The 22,804-nt window shown below is 42.3% G+C and overlaps 1 protein-coding gene across 4 annotated transcripts in view; it reads left to right on the top strand.

Moving 5' to 3' along the window:
- The window catches only part of ASRGL1 (asparaginase and isoaspartyl peptidase 1), a 75,405-nt gene that overhangs the window by 13,830 nt on the left and 38,771 nt on the right, over positions 1–22,804 (top strand). Inside the window, exon 1 of one of the 4 annotated variants that reach the window (XM_080998043.1) lies at positions 20,721–20,730. The exons of the other annotated variants lie outside the window; for them this stretch is intronic. The gene's annotated coding sequence lies outside the window, so the exon portion shown is untranslated. Of the gene's footprint in view, positions 1–20,720; positions 20,731–22,804 lie in introns of those variants that run through there. 4 annotated transcript variants of the gene reach the window in all.

Here is a 22,804-nt window from a genome sequence, read left to right as displayed (position 1 = left end):
CTAAACCTTGAGACAATTGAAATACAATCCTATATATGCCTATTGAGTTGAGGTAAGTATGCATAGAGTTGAAATGTTATGATATTTGTTATAGTGTTGTTGTTTTTTTAAAAAATTGATGCTTATTATATTTCCTTGAATGTTATCCCTATTATATGTGTGTTCCTGTATCCTAGTTTTCAGCCAGGAAAGTAGGCCAGAAGACTATATTTTGATTTACCAAAGCAACAACAAGAGGCAGAAGAAGCTTTAAATACAAAGTGCAATTAACGATTGACTTGAATATAGGCCAAGTAGTCTTAATGGTTATTTACAGTATTGTAATTTTTAAGTATAGGTTTAGAATCACTACACTCTAGTGTTTTTGTTTAGATATGGAAATTAGGGCTGTTGTTGTTTTATATTGGCTTACAACGCTTCATCACCCTTTAAAGGAAAAACCTCCTCTACAAAATTCAGATTTGAGAAGTATAAATAAATATTCTTTATTTAATTGCATATATAAATATCCCTCCATTTAAATATATATACCATTGGTGTATAAAGCTCTTAACAGCTTGGGACCAGTTTATTTGTGGGATCATGATACCCCATATGTGCCCACTTCAATCTGCAGAACTGGCACTGTTACAGATACCACATAATACTTGTTCTGCAGTTGTCAGAAATCAATCTTATTGTGTGGCAGCACCTACACTTTGGAACTCCCTGCCTATTGATACCAGGGAGGCTCCTTCACTGTATTTTTTGGGTGACTGCTTAACACCTTTTTGTTTAGGCAAGTCTGTCCAGACAAGTAGAAGTTGATGTACTTTAATCTCTTTTTAGTTTACTGCTGATTTCAACCGTTTTAAAAATGTTTTAATTACTTGCTTTTAAATGTGTTTACTGATAATCTTAATATTTCTTGTAAACTGCTTTAGATGTTTTGTTACAATCAACATATATACATACATCATTTCATTCGTCTGCTGCCTTTCCATAGTTAAAACCATGCTCAAGGCAGCTTACAGCATGAAAAACAACACCATAATTACAAATTTAAACGATAAATAAAACACATCAAAATGTGCACAGTCAAATTGAACAATTTCCATATAAATCAAAATAAGAGCTAATAACAGAGATACAAAAAGTTAATATCAATAACAGCAACAACCCTCCCCCAACAACAACACTGCTAAAAAAAATACCCCAGTCAAAGAGTTTGTTCAGCAGCCTCAGCTTTTGTTGCTGGAGTCAGTCAGGGCCTTGCCCTCCCAGACCAGGTGGGACAAGGCCTACACCACAGCTATGTTGTATATAAATTTTGGATTGGATCCAAGATGGCCACCGTGTAAGTTTCCTCCTTCCAGTTCTCTCCGACCTCTTCTCCTGACTTGGATTTTACAACCGCTGGAGTAAGCTATTTACTTTAGTTTTGCCTTTTGCTAGACAAGTAATTGCTGGACTCTCCACTGGTGTGATGCCAGATTTTAATTAAGTTTGACGAAGGAGGATTGCTTTGGATTGATCTGGGTGGTGCCAAACTTGTGTGCTTCATAGAACAACGATCCTTCAGACCTTCACCGCCGGCACGAAGAGAAACTCCCCTGTTTAAGGTTTCTTATTGCTAAATGATTTTCTCTTCTGGGGGACACTCGGACAATTGACTGAGAATTGTAAGTAAGCAACGAACTTTACCTTATTTTTTCTTCGCTCACCACTCCCCTGCCTCCTGCAATACTCTCTAAGGTGCATTAAGATAATTCCAATTATTGCGGATATTTCTCCTAATCTCGACTATGGGCAATGGCAAGCGGCCAAGGGACCTGGATGAGGCAATGCCTCCCCCGAGGCCCAAACAGTCTAAGATTGATTCTTTCTTTCTTAACTGTAGCAGAAATAACGAGGAAGACAGCTACACGGTTGAAACTCACAATCGTTTTAATCCTTTAATCGACCTCGCACCCGATATAGAAGTGGAGGGGGTGAACTCGAAGGCAACGAATAATGCTAATGATAATGACAAAGAAGTGAGAGTCACCTCGAAGGGGGAGTCCGAGTTGGCCCTGGGCGATGGTTTGGGATTCGATCATTTCCAATTAATAACCAGGACCCTGCGCTGCATCTTTAAGAGCATAAATGGGATCTCCATGCAGGTGAATAATCTCCACCAAAAGCTTGAGGCCCATTTGCTGGAGCTGCAGCACAACCTCACTCTGCCTCCGAGGGATTTAAAGGGACAGTGGTGTACCTCCCCTGTTAGACATGAAAGTGGTACTGGTGTTCACCTCTTAAAAACTCAACTGGACTTTCAATCTCTGATCTTACAACCAAACAAAATATGTCTAACTATACGCAGCAGTGACCCCAGGTCCCCAAGGTGGAATAATCCGAGAGAGGTCAAAGATCATCTAAGGCAACTCCTTCAGATTTGGCCTCCGCTAATAGATCTCAGTACAGTGAAACTTTTATACTACCACCATCGGTTCCAAAAAGTACTGCTCTCCTTCCAGTCACCAAAAATTCCCTCCATACTGGTTAGGCGTAAAGCGTTTTTGGCCACCTGGGGCATCTTCCCAACGAGAGTCTTTAATGACACCAGGATTAAACCTCTTTTCCGTAGCATCGTACAAAAAGGTATCCGCTCGCCAGACAGGCGCGACATAGTCTTGAAACTCAAGCTGTCCACCCAGGAACCTCACCCTCCATCTCAGCCCAAGCTTCCTGGTTTATCTACCCCAGCAACAGAGAAGCATGACCAAAGCGGGCCCAGTCATCTGGCTGCCTCAGAGGAGAGGGACCTTATTTCATCCTATGGCGAGTTGCCATTAGTAGAACAGCAGGAAGTTATAAACAGGCTTGATACACTCAAGCAGCAACTTACACATGTACTTCAAGAGAAAATCTCCTCAAAACCTGGTCATAGCAACCTATTAAATCAAAGGAACGCAGTCATGAAGGGGCTAACACCCCAGAAACCCCTGCCAATCACTGGGACTCCAATAACGGATGATATGGCAGTCTGCCTGGCGGAAGCTCCTCATACACCGTCGCAACGCAGACCCCCTTCACCTCTACTAATAGATCTGCAATCAACTACCTCGTCCTCCGCCTTAAAGAGCAATACGCCAAACACCCCTCATCCTGGTAATCTGTCAATGTCCTATTCTTCTATGCCTGACCTGGAGTCCTCATCCAGTGCGGTCCAGGCAGATGACTGTATATCCTCGTCCTTTGCCAGTCAACCTCTTTTGGTAGAACCTCATGTATCCGTAACCTCTTCAAGCCAATATATAAACGTTAAGGAAGCCACTGCGCAAAGAGACAGCTCAGGCTTTATTGAAGACTCTGCTGGCCACATCAATCAAATTACCACCCCTTCGATACCTTCGGCTGTATCACGCCTGGCGCTGTCTCAGACCCTTGGCAATGCTTCTTCCACCAGCAACCAGAGTAACTGACTAGCACATAGTCCCTCCTCAAACTGCTTCAATGTGCTATCCTGGAATGTGGCGGGATGGACGTCCAAACAGGATGGCGGGGATATGATAGAGTTTTTAGCGAAATTCCAGATTATGGGTATACAAGAGACCTGGTGCTTAGAATCGTCACCCCCCCCTTCCCTACTGGGCTATGACGCCTTTGTGATTCCTGCGACCAAAACACATTTGTATGGGCGCCCTAGTGGAGGCCTGGTAACATTTGTTTCGCAGGAGCTTCAACTTAATATCTCTCCTCTCTTTTGGTTAGAGAGTAATTGTATTCAAACTTTGCACATCACTAACAGCCCGGTTGGGGACTTCATATGTGTTAACTTGTACAATCCATCTACCTACTCCTCTTCCCATACAAATCAGTTTTGGGAGGATTTAAGATTTATCCTTGATAAATCTGTGGCTGAATTCCCAAAGTCAGAGATCCTCATAATGGGGGACTTTAATGCCAGAATCGGAGCAGATATAAGCTCATTCACCGATAAGTCGCAACTATTCATAGAAGAGGAGTGGTTTCCTACGTGGAATTCACATGACAAGACCATTAATAGGGCTGGCATCATACTGCTGGAGTTTACCATTAACTGCGGGCTGCACAGCTTGCATGGTACACCCAAAGACTGGTCCGGGGGATGCTATACTTTTCTAGGATCTAGAGGGGCAAGCGTTATAGATTATATCTGGTCCTCCTCGGCACTTAATGATAAGGCATATTGTTTCAATGTGTTCAACAGAACCGAAAGTGACCACCTTCCTATTGCCATCTCCTTCCACCACACACAGCTGGGGCTTCCCAGCTCACCCCACCTCCAGGATTCACTGACCTTAGCCCCCGGTCGTAAGAAGTGGGATATCTATCTGGAGCAAGACATAAAAGTCCTCCTAAATTCCCCTGAGATCCTAGCCCTGAAAGCTCAGCTGGTAACAATGAATGTGAATCATTTCTCAAGTTTCCAACAAATTCTAGCCTACTTGCTCCCAACACTTACGAAACCCTCCCATGCGATTCTAACCTGGAAGAATCAAACTTGGTTCGACCAAGAATGCAAACAGTGCAGAAGTAGGCTTAGATTTCTTCAGTCTGATATGAAATCAGACAGCACCCAGAGCAAAATCAGGGAGTTAGCCCAATTCCGTTCTTACTACAAGAAGTTGCTCCAACATAAGAAATTGCTCTTTGCGAAAGAACGCTGGACGGCATTGTCAGTGGCCATTAAAACCCGTGACGACAAGAAATTCTGGAATTTAATTAATGCAGGTTTAAGACCCCCCTCATTCATCGTTAATAACATCACAGCAGCCAGTTGGCACTCTCACTTTGCTCAGCTGTATTCCGCCCCAGATTCCGACGTAAACGCAGTTTCCACTCTTCCTGCATCTGCCTTGCCCACCTGGGAGCCAGTCTCCCCAGAGAGATGTGTACAACTAATTAGCATGCTATCAGGGGATAAATCCCCGGGGGAGGATATGATTCCACCCGAGGTATTCTTATTGAACCAGACGTGGTGGGCCCCTATTTTTGCATCTCTCTTTACCACTATTAATGCTACTCTTAAGATCCCGCCTAATTGGAAACAGAGCATAGTCATCCCAATACATAAAAAGGGGGACCCACAAGATCCGCGTAACTATCGACCTATCAGCCTGCTAGACATATCATACAAGGTTTACTCTAGATTCTTGCTAGAGAAATTAATCGAGTGGGCAGAAGAAACAAAGCTATTCCACCCGGAACAGGCTGGCTTCCGTAAAGGTCACAGCACATCTGGCCAATGTCTTGTTCTATTTACCCTGATTGATAAATACCTAAACAGGTTCAACTGCAAACTACACGCGGCTTTTGTGGACCTGACCTCCGCTTTTGACTCCATTCCCAGAGATAGGCTATGGCAGAAGCTTAGTTACACCAACATAGATAAGAGACTCCTCCTCCTTCTTATGGAAATTCATAATGACATATCGGCCAGAGTAAAATTCGGCCCTCTGGGAGCTCTTTCTGATTCTTTCCCTCTGAATAAAGGGGTCAAACAGGGCTGCCTCTTGGCCCCTTTTCTATTCAATTTCTATATCAACGACATCGTTACAACTATGCAGGCCCTAAATCAATCTGCCCCCTCTTTACAACAGCTCAAGATCCCCATATTACTCTATGCGGACGACATGGTGATACTGTCTTTAACCAAGCAGGGCTTAAACAACATGCTCAGAGGGCTCATGACATATTGTGATACCAATTCCCTCAAAATCAATTTCGCCAAAACCAAAATTCTTACTTTTGGCACGAAAACTCGGAAGTCATTCTGGAATTTTGAGGGCCACTCTATTGAATATTGCTCAGCATTCAAGTATTTGGGAATCACTTTTCAGCATGGGCTTAGCTGGTCAGCTCACCTAAATATGACCATCCTGGCTGCCCGTAGAACCATCAAAGCCTTGGAGAAATTCTTCTATGCAAAAGGCGGCCAGTTGGTTCCACCAATCAGAAAAGCATTTATCAGCAAAGTCCTCCCGATGTTACTGTATGGGGTTGAAATCTGGGGGTGGAATTTAAAAACACTACAACGGCTGGAGATTCTACAAAACTCTTTTGCACGAAAGATATTGGGTCTCCCCAAGGGCTCGGTTGCTGCACAGTTAAGAACAGAACTGGGCCTCCCCTCCATTGTTGCGAGAGCCCACATTAGAATTATTAGTTTTTATTGCAAATTAATCAATGCCCCAGGTTCCCTACTAGCCAGGCAAGCCTTTTTAACTTGTTCTCATTCCAACAAATGGTCCAAGGTCATGGAGACTATTACTGCACGCTACTCCCTCCCAGATCTCGACACGCTGTCATCTTGGGACCAACATAAAATCCGGGCCTGGATTCTTACAAGAGATGAGGCCATGGACCGGGCACAGTCCACCTCAGCTCGCCTCTCCATGTGGCTCCCTAAAGTGAAAGTGGTAAGATCACTTGCCAACTACTTGATAGACCTGACGGAGCCCAATTTGAGAAGAGCGTTTACAATGGCCCGTTTCCATTCTATACCCACGGCCTTCCTGCAGGGGATCTACTCTAAGACCCCTATTACTCAGCGTCTATGTCCATGCACAATGAATGAAGTAGAGGACTTCATACATTTCTTTTTCTACTGCCCTATTTATGACCCAATAAGACCTAAGCTCCTCCTCTTGATCCCGTCCTCCATTTCATCTAAGGAAGACTGTTTGAAAGCACTTCTTGTGGACGCAAATCCCCAAATTTCACGTGGGGTGGCAATCTTCATAGTGCAGGCTCTGAAACTCAGGGCTACTCTGACAGGGTAGTGTGTCCTAGTCCTGGACCTGTTTTAATTCTTTTATTACCTTTTTTAACTCAATGTGCTTAGCCTATTTTGGGGCCATTTTATGCTTTATTTATATTCGCATACTAGTTTTTTTGGCGCTGGCAACTAAATCTCTGTATTATTGTCTTAGGGTATTTTAAATGTCATTACGCCAGCAATATCGCTTTGAATTTTGCTTGGTTGCTTGTCTCCAACATTTTTGTATTGTCTTATTTTGCTATGGCTGTATGCTAATGCAATTAAATTAAATGAATGATATAAATTTTGTTAAAATAAACGTGTTGTTATTATTATTATTATTTATTAAATTTGCATACCACCCTTCACTGAAAGATCACAGGGTGGTTCACAACATTAAAATACACGATGAGAACACAAAATACATAATAAAAACAAAAACAAACCAATAACCCCCTCTCCCACAAACACAGCTTCTAAGAGGCCAGGGTGAGCTGTGGTCCTATTTAAGTATTAGACTGCATATATGCCATACATTGAAAGGACATCTCCTCCAAAGAATCCTGAGAGCTGCAGCTCTGTTAGGAGTAAACTACAGTTACCACGATTCCTTTTGGGGAGGCGGTATATGGTTTAAGTACGTATATGGTGTGTACAGAGCTTTAGTCTGGAGTTTCTGGTTGGAGCAACAGTCAAGAATGCCTTGGCTCTGCTTGGAGCTGTCCAGGGTGCTAGCCACCTTGTTAGTTTGCCTTCCATGTCTTAACTTCTGGTTTGCCTCACCTTATATATTTGAACCTGTGCTTTGCTTCATCAGGCCTTGCTTTGCTGGAAAATGACCCATACTTGATCTGACTTTGCTCCCCAGAGCCTAAACTGTGAATGTAAATTGGTATCCTTGGACTCTGACCTTAGCAAATGACCCCACTTAAGTTTGAAGCCTCTTCCTGGCCGGGACAGTACAGGAACTAATGACATGAGCCCGGAGAGAGAGGGGGCTTTATACATGATTCTGAAATTCCACTTCATCTCAAAAGTGGTTTGTGAAAAATGAAAAGGAAACAGAAGAAGAAGAAGAAGAATCAAACAGTAAAATTGAAGTCATATTGTTTTCTCTTTGTATGTTGACACTTTAATAACATCTTCTCATTAATTCTTGTATACCCATACACACCTTAATATCTTTGCTCGGCTTCAACAGAGGAGATGACCTCTTCTGTGGGGGTGCCTGGACTTTGGAACAGGAATAGCTGATGCAACTAGTCTGGCACTCCTATCACTGCCAGCCTTACTGGTGCCTTGCCATGGCACCACCCCAGTAAATCGCAGCATTGCTGGTGTCAGGGTGGTGGCTCCATTGAACTGCAGTGCACCAGCCTCTCCTACTTTGAAATGCCCCCCATAAGGAGGTTTTCCTGGCACTACAAGTTTTTTGCTGCCAGGCAGACACATTCTGATATGCTCAGGTGTTTCAGACCAGAGATTATTCTTATAACTGTTCCATCCTCTGAGGGGTTTTGTTTGTTTGTTTGTTTGTTTGTTTGTTTGTTTTTGTCTTGCTGTGTTTTGCTGTGCTTATCTATTGGTTTTAAATTGTACTCCAACTTTTTGCAATTGTTATTCACACTTTGGAATAACATGTATCTTTCGATAAATGGTGGGCAACCACGCCATCACCATTGTTCAGAATGGCAAGATGCATCAAATACACACTTTAATCTTTCTGGATTTGCCTGTTTTAGTATAAAATGAAACATCTACTATAAACCCAGAGTTCAAAAATCTGCTCAACTGTATAAGCATTAGTTGGGCTTAGTCCGGGGATTGTGGGGGGAGGGATCTCCAAATGTCCCTGGACTCCAGCTCCCATCAGCTCTAGCCAGCATAGCCAATGATCAGGGATGATGGGAGGTGTGGTCCAACACCTACTGGAGGACCAGAAAAATACCCACCAATATTTCAAACGCATCTCTCAATCTGTGAACCTTATTGAGAGCAGTACAAGCTAGTAAGGTTGTGAAAATGAGTAAGGACTGGATTTGTTAGGCTTTTTTCTGACTGAAAATACCATGGGAATAATTAGGAACACAGGCTCTAAAACATTACACGAATCATGTATCTATTTCTCTTCTGTGGGATTTGTACAATTGGATTATGATGCAGCTGCCTCTGAAATATATGGCAGTTCATTCATCCATTTGGACCAGTTGAGTGAAACTCTTAATATATTTTGCCTAACTGCAGGATGACACATCAGCACTTGGGTTGAAAACAATGCCAGAATGGGTGAAATGAATAATCTTTCTTTGGCTTTTTGTAGGGGGCAGGGTTGGTACTGGAGATTACAAGCTGTGAACAAGCAGTTCAGTCAGTCAGTAAATCTACAAAATGTTTGATTTACTTCTTTAAATTCTCTTCGGATATTTATTTCCTTAATATTTTTCTACTGAATGTATTCAAAGCAGCCGGCAAAAGTCAAAAAAGAAATTGCAAATCAGAATATGATAAAAATAAAACAGCCACTCGAAACCACAGCCCAAAATTAAATATCAAAACTGTTCTGTCCTCTGCCCCAAAACATGCAAGCAGGAGCTCTTACTTGTAAGTAATAAAATTACTTATTGAGGCAAGTAACTGTACTGGCTCAGCAGCTGACAAAAGGGCTCAGGAGACACAGTTCAGTATCAGGGAGGTTCAGAACTAGACAGATGCAGAAAACAGCCCAGAGAGTTTCCACAACCTGCTCAGCAAGCTTTCAAAGACCAGACATGGCATACTCCTTCTGAAGACTCACTCAGATTCCAAACACATGCTCTGTTGGGATGGGTGGCTATGCTCCTATCTCCAAAGGTGGCACCTGGTTCTAGGTAACAAGATTGCACCTGTCTATTCAGGCTCCTCTTCAGTCCCAGCTGCCTCCTGTTCATTCTCCCCCCTTGCTGAGGTTCTCCCCAGCCTCCACTGAGGTTCTCTGCTGTACGGGAAGATCGAGGAGGGGGTGGGGATAGCTGGCATCCCTCCTCCCTATTCCAGAGTGACTGAAGCTGGAGCAGAAAAAGATCTTCCCCCTCCTCCAACCCAAGTTCTCACCATTCAGCCCCCCCACCCCAATTCTTCCTCCTCCTGCATCAGATTCTGCCAATCCAAATCCAGTCCTGACAGACCTGAGGAGCTCATGACAAACACCTGCTGGGAAATTGTAGATACACCAGGTTGTATCTCCTGGTGGTTTCGTGCTAGCAACTGCTTGCTTGCTTGCTTGTTTGCCTGTTTCCTGCTTAGCACTTGTGTCTGTAAGAAGTGTTAGCTGATTTCCACCTTTCCTGCTACAGACACCCACACTATATCCTGCATAAGGGGGCATGGGGATCCACAAAATTGGAAGTGCTTTCTGCTACCAGAATGCCAATATTGGATACAGCCCCAAATCCATATAGAAGCCTGTGACAGAAGAGTGAGTAGAAAAATGACTGACAGCAGGGGGGTCTGGTGGAACTCTGGGTGTGAATGACAGGAGCTGAGCATCTGTGGAGAATGACAGTTGAAGGGAAAGCCAGAGGAGATGAGGGGAGGAGGAATGAGGAGGGAGAAGGAACAGATAAAAAAAGGCAGCTGTTTAAAATTGGGAGACGGGTATGCCAGGTTACAGTAGTAAAATTTTGTTATTCTTTATCAAGTTGCCATTTGTTCTTGCGTGGCTATTTCCTATATAGAAATTATATTTAATGTTCTTAAATAAATGAAGGTGTTCTTGTTTAGGTGGATTCTAGGAATAGCCAGTCTCACCCCACATGTCTTGTGTGGCTATACACTAGAGGTCAGTAAATGTCTCAAAAATTCACAAAGCACAAGAGACTGCGCTTTCTGCCCAGTTCTTGTTTGCACTGACTCAGTCACTCTTGCATTGCACTCCTCTCTCCTGCTCTGAACAAGAGGAGAGATGCAAAGAACTTCCTTCTGTGAGGGAGTGCTGTGGTGGCTAATGAAGGTGCTTTTCCACCCATGATAGCGCTACTGATGTGGGCAACATGCCTGCACCATTTTGTGGTCTTGTCTCCTTTTATGCTTTTAGATGGGACAACCATTTTGCCATGCCCCACAGCAACCATTTTGTGTTACACTACTCCCCCACAGCTGCCATTTTGTGACTGGTACCCATTGCACTCAAAATTCCAAGTGACTCTTGGAACATTTTGAAGCCCCTTAACGTTATCCAGGGAAGGTGTTTTGGTTAGAAAAATTTCCATCTGCTGATAAAAACTGAACAGCCAGTTAGATCTCTGCTCGGACTCAAGGACCAGTACAGAACAAGCCTGCTGCTAAATCAAATATATGTTATCTCACTTAAAGATGGTGCATAGCATAAGGCATCCTCTCCAGATATGAAGAGATTAGAAGGACCATATAGACTTTGAAATGGAACATAAACCAGTTCAGTCCACACTACAATCATGACTTGAAACCTCACCGATCCCCAGATCAAAGCACTAGCAACCTGGTGTGTTTCGTGGGCTTTGGTCCAACATAGTGTAACATGAGACTCTTAATCTCAGGGTCATGTATTTGAACCCCATGTTGGGCAAAAGATTCCTGCATTGCAACTCTACAATTCTATGATTCTATATCTGAGGGAACCCCTTTTGTGTTACGCATGGGATTGCCTTTGAAGCTGCTAAGTGGGAATGCATTATGAACCTACAACTGGAGACAGTGCAGCTGCTTTGTCCCTTCCCAGGCTCAGGTCAAAATGCTGGTTTTGACTTCATGGCTTGCGGCTCTCTTATGGCTGGTTATCTCCATAAGTGCCTGGACTTGCTTTGGATCTTAATATACTTGGTGGGGATAAAACAGGTGGTTTGGTGCTACAGCTGAAAAGTAGAAAGGTTAAGCAACCTCTTCCAGCACATATTATTATTATTATTATTAGTCCTTCATATCCCACACTCCTTAAGCCACTTCACAACAAAAAAGGCATGTGGGCTTAGACTTGTGAGTTCAATTGCCTAACAGGATATTCTGTGTAAATTCCTGTGAGAACCTTTTAGAGAAGAAAAGGTGCTGGCCTAAAAATGCACTGAAATATCAATAATTAAGCAACCCAGTCCTGCTCAAAGTCAGTACATGAACCACCTCCACCTTATGCATCTTTGCAATCTATGAAAAACAGGTGAGCTATTTTCAAAACTTGCTTTGACATTTATTGTTACTGGCATCATCATCAATCAAAATTGTGCTAGGAAATATATGTGCCACTCTCAGACCTACTGCATCACAGGAGACCCCCATCTCTCACTGTTTAACCCAGCCTGCCAGAGACTGATGTAAACAACAAAGAGACATGAGTCTATGCCCAGGAGGATTTCCCTCGCAATACAGTACAGTAAGGCTAAACAGAAGCAGGATTATGTCTTTGCTGGTTCCAGGCATTCCCCCTTCCCCATCTGCATATGGGCCTGAAAGACTGAGGAAAAGTTGGGAGGCATGGAGGGTAAGTTGTAAATAAGCACACATGGTGCCATAGCCAACATCATTACTGATCACAGGGTGTGTCAAGTTATCAGCCTTAGCTTCCTGGCTTTGTGGAGCTTGAGCCAACATGAGAATTTTTTTAATCACTGAATTGGAATCTGCTTTGAACAAACCAATCATGTGAACCTTTCATCACAAGCGGAGATCACAATTCAACCTGCCAGCTGCTTAAACCACTTTGGAGAGCTTTGCATCTGCATGCAAACAAGTAATCGGCACATGTAATAAACAGCTCAGCTGGCTGATGAACCATTAGCCAAGATCTATTTGTCCCCTCCCTCAAAAAAAATAATCTATCAGTCGGCTTCATGCACCATGAATTAGCTGTTAGTAATATGAATTAGTACTAATAATTCAGTTGCATGAATGAGCGATTAGTAATATGAAGACAGCATAGACTTACATCTTCCTATAGGCTAAGAGAATAAACCCTAAGAAAAAAAGTCAACAGCTGTTTAAGGTGCAGCCAGGAGAAAATGTGCATTGCATATCTTGCTAATATGCTGTCAGTCAAGTTAAGTTTATTTATAGATCCCCATTTCTGCTACTACTGCATACTCAGTGGGTTAACAACAGACACAGCAACATAATAATTAAGTACAATAACAGAATAATTAAATTCATTACAAAAATGAATGTTACTGAAATAAGAGTAATATTGCTTAGCATTTCTTTTTTTAAAAAAAAATAATGGAATAATTGAGCATGTTTTCATGATATAAATGAAAAGTCAGTTATTTAACAGCGTGCACACAGGCTTAGGGAGGGCACCAGGACAGGCAGGGTGCTACTGCTCCAGCCTCTTATTGTTGTGTGTCTTCCCGCAAACATAATGAAGCATGTTTGTCCATTTCATATTGCTAGTAGTGGAGGAAAAGACTGGCGACAATGGACACAAGTAAGAATGAGGTAGAATTTCAGTTTGAATTTTTATGTGAGCCTACTTAGCCTGGACTTCCTGAACCAGCAAGTAAATCTAAATGCTGTTATTGTTTGAAATTTGCACTCCTCTTCGTTTTGCAATGCGGTCCCCCAGCCAAAAGTAAGTCTACAAAAATGTGTCTTGTTAGGGAAGGAATTAAACAATGATGGAAGACAAGTTTTCAAAGTTAAACATTAATTAAGTAAATAAGTAAGTATATAAGAAAAAGTAATACCCTCTCTCTTTATTTGGTAAGTAAATTTATCTGACAGTGCGACAATCAGATTTTGAATTCTATAGGGCAGTGGTAGTTGCAGTTCTAGAGGGTAGAGTAGTTAAAAATTATAGAAGCCAGGCTAATCAGCAAACAGCACAGAAATTCTCAGTCAGGGTGTGTGTGTGCTTGCGCAAGTTGAAGTTTTAATTGCCTTATTTGTTTCTCAGTGGCAGTAACATTAGTACTTTGGTTATCTCTCACTGTCTACTCCATCACTGTAAACACACTGGGGTGGTGGTGGAAGGCCAACTAAAATGCAGATACAATTCCAAATAGCTCACTGGAAGTGAATCTTAATTTCTGTACTATACTGCTACTTGGGCTCAAACAGCCAACCATGGATATTTGCTAGGTCAGAAGGTATGCCTAAGAACTTAGAAGCTGCCATGATGTGGATCCAGGACTCTGCACCTAGTTTTGAAATCATAAAAAAGGTTCAATAAGGGCTAGATGTGTCTGCCCAGGCAGAATAAACAAACCTGAGGAGATTCCAGGGAATCTCTCCCCCCCCCCCCCCGTATGTAGAGTTAACCTGCAAATTAATGATGATCCTCTGCAGTCTATTTGTTCCTATTTTAAATAATATTTGTTCCCAACTAGTTACTGTTATACAAATTATTCATCGCCTCATCCATCTATTACTTTATTTTTTAACAATCTGGTCCCATATACATTTGAAGAGTGTTTCTTTTGCTGCCATATAAGAAGACAAAAATCCAGGCCCATCCTTCTGATACTTTCTCAAAAAAGAGAGCTTCTGAATCTTTTCTTTGGAGTAGCTTTTCCATTTCTCAGAAATGGGAGGGTCAGAGAATCGAGAGGCCTCCCTGCATGTACCTCCATGACCCAAAACTAATGAGAAGTTGTGCTTGCCTTGGTTCCTTCTTCTCAACTACAAGTCAACCTCCACTCTCTCCAAAGGAGCATACTCCTCATCCACATATAAGACAAAACTATTTTGTCAAAGGTTCTCTCAGACTTAAAAGAAACCTTGCTGCCTTTAATCTTGTAAGAAAAACCCTTCAGAAGAAAGGTATACATTTCAGAACTACTTACACCCTTTGGCCTAGTACTTCAAGTGGCAAAGGAAGGCTGTTCTCCTCTCACACTGATGAGGATTTTGAACCGTTCTCACACAGGATGGTAAAGTAACATGAGGGAAGACTATATATGCTCTTTTAAGTTTTTCCTTTCTGTCATTTCTGGTTCCCACAGAATATTCATTCGGGCCTTCTCCTTCTGATCTGCTTCATTAACATATCTTACAATCTTTCCTTGTTCTTTGTTCCTATTAATAATATTCTCTCTTAACTAGTTTTTTAAAAAAAAAAAATACAGGTTATTTCTCCTCTATAGATATATTGCTTTATTTTGTAACAACCTGATCCAATGCATGTTTACTTGGAAGTAAGTCCTATGACATTCTCTGGACATTACTGTGCCAAGTAAGAAAGATGGCAGTTAACAGGAGCAACATTCCCCTCATCCTTGTCTTAACAAGAATCTTGATCCAGAAACAGGAGCTGGAGAATTATATAAATGTAATACAGGAGAAGTAGAATAGTAGTGGAAGAGGAAAAGGGCCTTTCTACTCATTCCTAGTTGTACAGCTGCTTACCATGTCAGTCATAGAAAGAAATGGCAAGCTGCTTCTATCTGAGGCATTTTCACTCAAAATAAATTTTTAGAAGTTTACGAAAGCATTTAGTAAAGGCCTCAGAGCCACAGACCTGCAGTGTTGCATAAGCCTGGCATTTGAAAGCCATCCCTGGGAACTTCCAGACTGTCACTCATTTCTTGTGGGATTCAGTCACATCCTGGCAAATTCAGGCTGAGCAATTACCGTAAAGCTGACCTGGAGCTCCTGCAAAACAAACCAGCTTCTCCCAAAAGTCCAGGCTTTCTGAGGTAACAAAAGTGGCGGGAAAATGCGTGTGAGGGAAAGTGTTGCTTGACGCAACAATGTCTAATCTCCCCACAAACAAATCAGCATCAGTGTTTACTAAATAGCCTTCGTAGTCTAATCTCTCTTCAAACAAATCAGGCTGAATGCTCATTAAACAGGTTGTCTAGAAGTCATCCTTGCAATCTTTAAAAACATTCATGTTCAACAAGGCATTTGATGGCTGGAACAACCTGCTCCTGGCAATCTTGAACTTAGCAGCTGGGAGCATGTGTGACTGCTTGGAAATGTTTTCAGGTGCTTTAAATGGTTTAAATTTATTTTCTTTTTAATGTATTGTTTTGTTCTTTACTGTCCTGGGGTTCATTGTCATCAATACCATCTTCACCACCACCATCTCTTAAGATGAAGGTTAAAATGAAGGGGCTGCAGATGTTTGTGGGGGCAGGATCTGTGGTCAGTGATGTAAAACTGCTGAAGCAGAAAGGGGGTACCTGCAAAAGAGAATTGTTAAGCTGGGAATGGCGAAGCATCTTTCTCCTGCCCACAGATTTCTCCCTTGTAAGCACCCACATCTGCAGACTAGCACTACTAAGGAAATCATGGTCTAAGACCCCATATTTCACTCAAAACATCTCACTCTAAATTTGAAGCTGAGGACATCTCCAAGAGGCCATAAAGGTTTTCTTTCCCTGTTGACACCCAGGCTGTGTGGCAGGCCTAAAAGGGAGGAGGGGTGCCATTCTGAAGTGTATTTCAAAGGATTCATTTCCTCAGCGGGAAGAATTTCTGGGTTCCAACCATATCTGAGAAAGAAACTGAACAATCCTTCTATCTGTGCTCTGTTTTCCAAACCACTGGCTACTTATTTTGTGCCAAATATCTGGCACTGAACTGTAGCCAAAAAGGCATCTTTTTTTTAAAAAAAGAAGATGATCAATACTTCCTAAATGGTATATTAAATGCACAGGGATTTGAATCTTGCTCCTGTTGGCTTTAGCTGACTAACCCTTGAATTTGCAGGAAAGATCACATTGCACTTAACATTCCTAATTTCCTTTGGCGTTGATGGGGGCGATCATTTTGAGATCAATGTGAGGGCTATCTCTGTCTCGACAAAAGACTTTGCCTCTATTCAATTTCTCTCATAACCTTCTATCTTATTTTATATACGATCATATAAGTGCTTTCCATTAGGACCAGCTCGAATTAGTACCTGTCCCTTAGGATTGTTAGTAGTGTTCATGAAAGAACCATGATTCTCTGTCCTGGAGAAACTGCCCGTCTTCCAAACATCTTGTGTTATGAAACTTCATTTTCATTTTTTTAATATATTTGTACCCTGCTTTTCTGTCCAAAAAGGAAGCCTAAAGCAGCTAACAATAACATACCCAAATAGATTACAATAATGTAAAAAAAAAAAAACCCAAGCAAAACAAAATGGCTCTCAGTGCCCAACAGCTGGTGTGTGCTGAGAGCCATCACTCTGAAGCCTATCAGCAAGCAGTTTGTGATGCCAAGACCCATCCTGTCTGAAAGCTAGCCTCTCCGCATTAATCAGCTGGGTACCAGTCTTCATTGAGCACAGGTTCAAATGGCTCCACCCACCTATCAAAACTGACCTGGATGATGGTGGTGAGGGAAGAAAGGATCTGGTCCACATGCTGGATTGTTACCCGATCCTCCACCTCAGTCTCTGTCCTCCATCCATATAAGCAAGTAGCATTATCAGGGTTCAAGGACACAACCTTGCCAGAGATAGCACTCCAGGAGCTTGCAAAGCAGAGCTGGTGTGAGTATGGCATGAGGAGAAAAGAACGAGGCTGGGGAGTGTCTAGAGGGCACAATAAAGGTGTATGGAGGGCCACATTCACCCCCCTGGCCTGAGGCTCCCCATTTCTGCTCTAGTGACAGAATGCTTGCCTAGCTCTTGAACAAAAATATTAAAAAGTGACAACCATTGCAAAACTATCCTCCCCCCCCCCAAGGCTTTTCAAAGAGATTTGTCTGTATTTTCTAAAAGCAAGATATACAGTGGTACCTCAGGTTAAGTATTTAATTCCTTCCGGAGGTTCGTACTTAACCTGAAACTGTTCTTAACCTGAAGCACCACTTTAGCTAATGGGGCCTCCTGCTGCCGCCGCACCGCTGGAGCACTTCAGGTTCTCATCCTGAAGCAAAGTTCTTAACCTGAAGCACTATTTCTGGGTTAACGGAGTCTGTAACCTGAAGCGTATGTAACCTGAAGCATATGTAACCTGAGGTACCACTGTACAGCTATCCTCTCCCACACAGCAATGCTCAACCCCAGATCCAGCAATAAGTCTGCTTGATTTGTATGAGAAGACAGGATCACAGGCCACTGACACCTGCTTAGATACGTGTTAGTGGGAATAAACAGTTAAGCGAAAAGTGAGTTTTTAAAATCTGTGGTGAACACCTCACCGCTCTCTGCACTGCTTCATCTAGTGGCAAATGTAAAATCTGAGAGACGCCAAAGTCTGCTGAGGGGCATGCCATGAAAGCACACACACACAGCATGAGTTTCCTCTGCAAGTCTTGAAGTTACTGCTGGATGGTAACTTCCTGAAGAAATCTCATCACTGGGAGAGTGCTTTGTGGTATTAAAAGTCCAATTAAAACAAAATCAAATAGTTTCATTAACTGCAACAACCAAAAATTATACTGCCAATTGCTTTCTTCTCATTTAAGGGCATTTACATCTGAATGACTTTTTTCAACTGTGCGCGTGTTTGTAATTAATGCAATTACAAGCTGGGGATCTTTCCCCAAAACTAAAAAAAAAAAGAAAAAAGGAATGTTATCAGTTCTACTGTTTTAATTGAAATAGAGTTGTTTTCAAGCGTATGGTGAATTATGTAACTTCCATTATTGGAACACAATATTTGCACCCCGTAATAAGTCAGCATAAGCATCTGGGTGTGTGCCTCTTCAGTTTGCAAGAAGTTTGTAGATCCAACATCAATAGCTTAATTTATTTAGCTTACGTCTATTAATTACTTGTACTTTCAGTAGTTGGAGCATCTTATGTAATGATGGCAACAGCACTGTGAGTCTATCAGCTGTCTGCTCATCCCCTCCTCCTAAACTGTTTTTTCCAGTCAGGAAAGGAAAGACGCTGTCTACAAACTGAGGTGGTGGGGTAGGGGGAGGTAATGGATGGTGTGTGAAGAACTTGCAACTTTCCACCTGGAAGACTGACCTGCCGATGTCTCTTCCCCACAAGAACAGCAGTGGCCCGGGGAAGGAACCACTGGTTCTCCTTGCTCTGTGAAATCAGCAGCCATTATGGCATGTCTTTTCAGACCTATATGTGTTCTAACCATTAAACACACACCACAGTGGAAAGGATCACAGACTGTCATGCAGAACAGTCCAAGGTCTGACTCCTTCTGGAAAAGCGAAATTCCTGGCGAGGGACTTCTCTAGCCTGGAGCCCAGCACTCAAGGCAGCTTCTAATTCTCCAGGCCACTTCTGCCTTGGATGTTGCCAGCACTGAGGTCGTAAGGAGCATGTGACCCCTGCCACAAAGAGGACTGGTTTCCTCAGGGCAATCTGTCTCAAGGGGTGATGCTCTCTCTGAGGGTCCCAGTTTGGGAAACTGGCTCAAAGGAGCTCTCTGCTGATGGTCTCCAGTCCAGGCTCAGCTGTCCTCTTGCCTTTCAGAGCCACTCCCAATCCTTGGCTTCTGGTAACAACTGATGACACCACCGGTTTTCCTTATCTAGATGGTTCCTCCTCCCTGTCAAAGCCTTAGTTGCTGTTCAAGGTTCGGGCTATCACAACACTCATAGCTGCCATCTGGTGGGCATTCCACTAATTACACAATATTGCTTGCGTTTTTATTTTTATTTTAAAGAGTAACAACTGCCCAGCTCATCACTGTGGCAGTTAAGAAGCAGGTAGTAACAGCAGCAGCAGTACATGGCAACTTATGACAACTTGACACTTTACCATTTTTTAAAAAATAAATCATGGTCTTGCCTTACAATTTACTAAATGATACAACATAAGGTCGGGGGGGGGGGGGGGGAGAGATGTAACAGGAGGAGACCTGACAATAGGATCAAGCAGAAATTAATTCAACCACCTTGGGTTGGCATACATATAATTTTGTATATAAAATAAAAAATAAGCTGCTGAAATAAATGCATTTTAAGATGTTTCTTAAAGGCTGGGCTACATTGAATGGGGTGCATCTCTCAACAAGTAAAGCACGCCAGAGAAAAGGTAACAAAAAAACCCCAAACCACTTGGACAGGGGCAGTGGGGTAGAAGAAAAATGGAAAGCAAACAAGAAAAGTCCAGTAAACTATGAAAAGGCACAGACAATGCATGTACTGAAAAGTTAAGAACGAAACCTTGAACCCAGAGATAGCAGGAGAAAACTCTGCATGCCCTCTTCCTCTCTTGCCGCCAGAAGGGATATAAGGTGAGAAAGAGAAGCAAGGAATTACATGTTCAAATACACACAGAGAGACAGAGCTGAGCAAAAACAACCCCTAAAGTCCAGAGCAAGAGGCCTAAGATGAGTCCAACCAAAAAGCAAATAATTGTAAAAAGAACAAACTAATGAACAAGCAGTTATCAACAGAAAGAAGAGAAAGAATCTTGATGAGATGAAAAAGCTAAACAAGACCAACGTTAGCACTGTGGAAGATGAGATGAAAACGAAAACAAAAATTAGATATAGATAGATTGAGCACCACACTATAAGATTTGTAACAGTAGAAATGTCTGAGGGTATGGAGTGGCTCTCAAAGAAAACAGAAGGCAGAGGTTGGGACAAACAGTGGAAGTGACTTTGACTAAGAAAGCTTTAGGAGATAAAAGAGAGTGACAAAGAGGATTACATACAAACAGGAGGCAAACAGTAGTGAGAAAAATAAGACTTTTAAAGCAAAACAAAAAACCACCTCACAAAATAAATAGGAGGGGGGGGAAAGAGCACAAATTTATAAATGGAGAAAATCAGACAACAGATGGAATTTGAACCATGAATGTTCAGCAGTACAAATGTACAAGCAGGAGGCAGCACAATTCAGGAATGAGCCAAGGCTGAGCAGAGCAAGAATGATGAAGATGAAAACTTATGAGGATCACACGAATGAAGAATGGATGCTACCACAGACTTACAAAACACCAGCACTAGTGGTAGATGGTGCAGAAATAGGAAACAGATTTGAGTTAGTTGAATGTGGAAAGTATCAGGTCGCAGGAACGGAATTATGATCTCTTGGCGAAGCAGCAGAACTGAATACCACAGCAAATAAAATCAAATGATAATCATAAAGGGAATGTGGAATATTAGAAAAATCAACAGGTGAGCATGAGGAAGTGATGACTAAATCAAGACTTGTGAGCAGCAGAGGAAGGAAACAGGGAAAGATCAAAGTAATAAAGAGGGGGGGATTCTGAAGGATTCTGAATCAGCTGTTTGATCAATGTGCACATCACCACCTAGTAAAACAGGAGACAAAAACGGCAGAAAAGATTAAAGCCAGACTTCAAGATCAGCTCCCCCACACACAAAAAAGTAGACATTGAACCAGGAGGGTGGTACATAAGAGCGAGAGTAACGCTTGCTGGGGAAAATAGTCATGCAGCATGGGATTCAAACATGGGGAGGGCGGGGGAAGGAATAGAAGAAAAATAGTATCTTGGAGAAAGAAGACGCACACACACACACCCTAAGAAAGACAATGAAAAGGAGAACCAATGGGAAGTTAACGCAGCAAAAGTAACCCATGTCAGAAGCAGAGATCCAGGTGTCAGTCAAATGCATAAGAAGTAAAACAAAAAAAGCATAAATAATGAATTACAGAAGCGTAACCGATACCTTGATAAAATAGATGGAAAGAAAATAAAAGTGCAAAGCAGGGGAAGGCGGCATAACCATGGCTTTGAGCAAATCACTCTCGAAGACTGAGGGATCACTCAAATCCACAGCTTAATACAGCAGCCAATAAGCAATTAAAATAAGTAATAAGCCAATGGGGGGGGGGAGGGGTACCTTCAGTAGAACTTCTAGGCAACGATATGTCTTGGATGGCTTCCAGATAACATGTTTAATGAACATTCGTCTCGATTTGTTTGTAAGGAGATTAGATTATGTTGCATCAAAGCATGTGTTGCCCCACACTTTTCTCATCCCTTTCCTCATCACAAAAACTCTGATCTTTTGTGGGAAGTGGGCTTCTTTAGCCATAGTCCCAGATCAGCTTTAGCTGTGCAGCTTGAATTTGCTGGATGGGATTGAAGTCCACACCACAGACTGTCTAGAAGCATCCTATGTGTGTTGCTGGAACGTCACCTCTTAGCAGCAATGGTTATTGCTGGGGCAATAGAGAATGGGTTGGATTGCACTATCATAACCTTTATGTTTGCTTTAAGGAAGTATTCTCATGTAACGGGCAATAAAACTGGGCGAAATGGGTAAGCTAGGTCCTTAGGCCATAAGGTTACCAGATTTTTTTCAATGAATCCGGGGACACTTTTCAACTTCCGTAGGAATGATAGGGTTTTGTCAGGGGACTGATTTGTAAATCTGGGGACTGTCCCCGGGAAACAGTCTTAGCGCAAATGATAACTCTCTAGCAATTAATGCAATCTGTTGGGGTTTCCCAGCAGAAAGGTGCAGCTCACCTGGAGATAAAGGTTAGATTCCAACTTGAGGGCTCTGTGGTCTCTAACATATACGCAGCATAGCCTCATTACTCTGTGTACAACAGAACTGCTGGAATTGACTCCTGTCCTGATACCAACTTAAAATAGAATCACTGTATATGTTAACGTATTGTGTTGAAAAGAAAAAGAGAACAACTATTTTTGTTTCTGTCAACACTAATTAGCACATGATTTACAGCCACCTGGCACCTTTTGTCACAAAACTGAATAAATAAACTCAAATTTTTAAAAAGTAATATATATTGTTGTACACCAACCTAATCACATAGCAGTCTGAGATCCCAGGGGTTCCAGGAGCTTACCCAGGGTCTGTGTTTCCGTTTGGAAATGAGGCACAGTAGAGACTGTGGTGTCTTCATGAAATATGGTTTATTTACACAGATATATAACCCAAGTCTATGATGGGGGGTTCACAGTATTAAAGCCTCAAAAGGGCATTGCTTTTTCCATTGCTGTAGCCTTGGACTCAAAGAGAAATCAAACATGCCTCTCCCCCTCCCTTTCCTGTTTGCAGCTTTTCTTCCAGCTTCTGGCTCACAAACTCAACTCAGGCCTTTTGTCTTTCTAACCAATAAGACAGCTGAGGGAGAGCAGGGTTGCCATATGTCCAGATTTTCCTGGACAAGTCCAGAATTCAAACGATGAAAATGGCGCCCGGGGGGGAATTTCCAGAAATCAGCTAAATGTCCGGGGAAACC

The sequence above is a fragment of the Podarcis pityusensis genome (genome assembly GCF_964106645.2).
Source record: "Podarcis pityusensis genome assembly, chromosome: 3".
Lineage (NCBI taxonomy): Eukaryota > Metazoa > Chordata > Lepidosauria > Squamata > Lacertidae > Podarcis > Podarcis pityusensis.
Note: the sequence above shows the minus strand (reverse complement) of the source record. Positions and strands in the feature narration are given on the sequence as shown.